At 50.3% G+C, this 2,721-nt stretch overlaps 1 protein-coding gene across 2 annotated transcripts in view; it reads left to right on the top strand.

Moving 5' to 3' along the window:
• Positions 1-2,721, top strand: part of HSPA12A (heat shock protein family A (Hsp70) member 12A) — a 161,126-nt gene that overhangs the window by 389 nt on the left and 158,016 nt on the right. The gene's annotated exons all lie outside the window — the stretch shown is intronic.

The following is a 2,721-nucleotide window of genomic DNA, read 5'->3' as shown; positions in this document are numbered from 1 at the left end:
CCGCCCCGAGGGGCTGGGCCCGGGGCTCGGGTTCCCTTGCCCCCCCCCTCCCCCCCCCGCCGACTCTCTTAATCTGCTGGCTTCGTCTTTCACCACTTTCCCCCACAATTTCCCCGATGGGGGTCACGCTCTCAGGAAATGCATTCTGCGGAAGCGTGGGAGCGTTAGCCCCTGCCTGCAGGGGGAGACCCGAGCCTCGGGCGGCGCGTCGTGGTCCCCCCGCCCCGGGCCATCGTGCCCTCCCCGCGCCCCCTCCCCGCGCCCCTCCCACTCCCTCGTGGCTTAGGGTCCGTGCGCTCCTCGGGGTGGCGAGGGCGTCCCGTGCCGGCCCACGCCTGGGGGCGGATGTCCCCTCCCTGGGCCCTGGAGGTACCAGGCATCAGCCGCCTGCCCTGAGCCTAGCGGTGTGCTGGCCGGGCACCCTGCGGAGGGCAGGAGAGAACCGGCTGCGCGCCCCCCCCCCCCCCCCCCCCCCGACCCCAGGAGATCAGTGGGAGGGAAAACCAGTGTGGCCCCCAAGTGGTTGTGGCTCGGACAGGCCTAGGGGTGGAGAACGACACAGGCAAGACTTGGGAAGGAAAAGTGGGAATATAAGACGTCATTGGGTCCTATCCCTTCTCTTGTATCCTGGGAGGCTGCTTCAGTCTCTGCCTCCCCCCCCCCCCCTTTTAAAGATTTTACCTATTTATTCATGAGAGACACACAGAAAGAGGCAGAGGGAGAAGCAGGCTCCCTGTGGGGAGTCTGTTATGGGATTCCGTCCCAGGACCGCAGGATCATGACCTGAGTCCAAGGCAGATGCTCAACCACTGAGCCACCCAGGCGTCCCTCTCTGCCCTTTTAAATCCTGCGGCCTCCATGGCTTCATTGCACCTGCCAGGTGTCATGCGCAACGATAGAGCTTCTTGTGCCTTCTGCTCTAGATACTTGTGCAGGAATGGGCCGAGATGGACAGGGTGTGCTCGTGCTGCTCTTGCCTGTTTGTGTTCCTGACTTACGCAGATCACCTAAAACATCTATGCTGTGTTTTGCTCATCCGGAAAGCAATCCAATCTAGTCTGCCTGCTTCACAAGTCACTTAGGATAAAATGAGAAAATGAATGAGAAAACAATTTAAAGCCAGATAGGTATTTTCGCTAGGTGCATGTAGCTGTATAAAATATGTGATTCAATAAATACTGTTATAGGAACCCAGACATGTACCTCTTTCTGGACTCCCTCAGAGTTGTCTCTGAATCTCTAATGGAACGTCTCACTTTCTGGGGTGCGACAGATCATCACAGGCCTGCCTTATCCTCCTTGCTAAATGGAAATCTCTCCATGGTAGGACCACAGTCTGAGTCACCCTCACAAACGCTCAGAGCGTGGGTGGGCAGGAGACAGAGCATGTGCTCTGCTGCATAGGTGTTGAATGAACCTTTATACAAAAGAAGCCAGTACAGTTGCTGTTGTTGTGCCCATTGCGCTGGGTGCCTTTCCTCCTAGCCCCGTGGATGGAAGGCACCCCCTCTCCTTAGATGCCCATCCTTCAATGCCTGGCTGAGTCCCACATCTGCAGAGAAACCGTGCTCCACACCAGCTCTCCTCACTCAGCCCTTCCTTTTTTCTGAACTCCTTCCCCACTTGTAGCCTGGACCACAAAGCTTAGCCCTCAGAGATATCTTGACTCATTTGACCCTTTAATGGAAGGTTGAAAGTATCCTGGGCTGGGACCACCACATTTTGGAATCTCGCATCTATAACCCACTGGCTTCTAGGTTCTTTGTGGACAGAGAAGTGGTCTGTCTTGTCCACCATTGTGTCCCCAGTAGATTACCTTACAGAATCATTGCTCAGTAAATATACGTTGAATGAATGAATGGATTTTATATATAATAAATGCTTAATAAATACTTAACTCTAAATGTTTTCAAATTGAGTGAATAATGAATACAGCAGACTGGCTGGAGCAAAAGATTTGTTTTCAGTAATAATGAGACATCAGGATGGAAGAGTAGGGTATGCAAGATGGAAGTGGTGTTTTAGAGAGTTAGCAGGCAGCAGTGAGTAAGCTTGGTGAGTGTTTAGTTGTACAGAGAGCAGGAGACCCAGGTAGAAAATCATGTCAATGTAAGGGCCTGAACAACACTGGTAGCAATGACAAGAGACGGATGACAGAGTTAATAGGAAGAAGAATGGCAGTCATTGTGAGTGAGTGGTTGTGGGGTTGGGGGACCAAAGATGATGCTATTGAGGATGGCTTATAGAGTTCTTTTACACTTGATAGAAATGGGGTAGATGAACAAGTGATGAGGTCTTGATGGAAGGAACATGATGCATTTGGTTTTAGGTGTGTGGAACTTGGGGAACACTGGTATCTCAGAGATCACTCATTCATCCATCCATGGAACTTAAAGTTGAAATAAAAATAGATGAATCCTCTGGAGGGAAAAGCGAAAAAAAAAAAAAAGTCCTCTTGAAGCAAGGACCTAAATACTGAGAAAGGAATATATTTAGGACATAGGAGGAGGGTAAGGTGCTATAACAGGCAATAAGCAAAAAGAGCTTAGGGAAAAGAGAAAAGAGTCCAGCTCATGAGGTCTGAGGCAGAGAGTTTTGTGTTAGATGTGCATGTGTATATACGCATAGAATAAAATCTGAAACAACATACTTTAAGCACATTAATTGTGTTGTCCTAGGGTAATGAGATCATTGGGAGCTTTAATTTTCTTTTTATATATT

This window comes from Vulpes vulpes, chromosome 15, assembly GCF_048418805.1.
Source record: "Vulpes vulpes isolate BD-2025 chromosome 15, VulVul3, whole genome shotgun sequence".
Lineage (NCBI taxonomy): Eukaryota > Metazoa > Chordata > Mammalia > Carnivora > Canidae > Vulpes > Vulpes vulpes.
The sequence above is the reverse complement of the archived record's forward strand: the minus strand, read 5'-3'. Positions and strand labels throughout refer to the sequence as shown.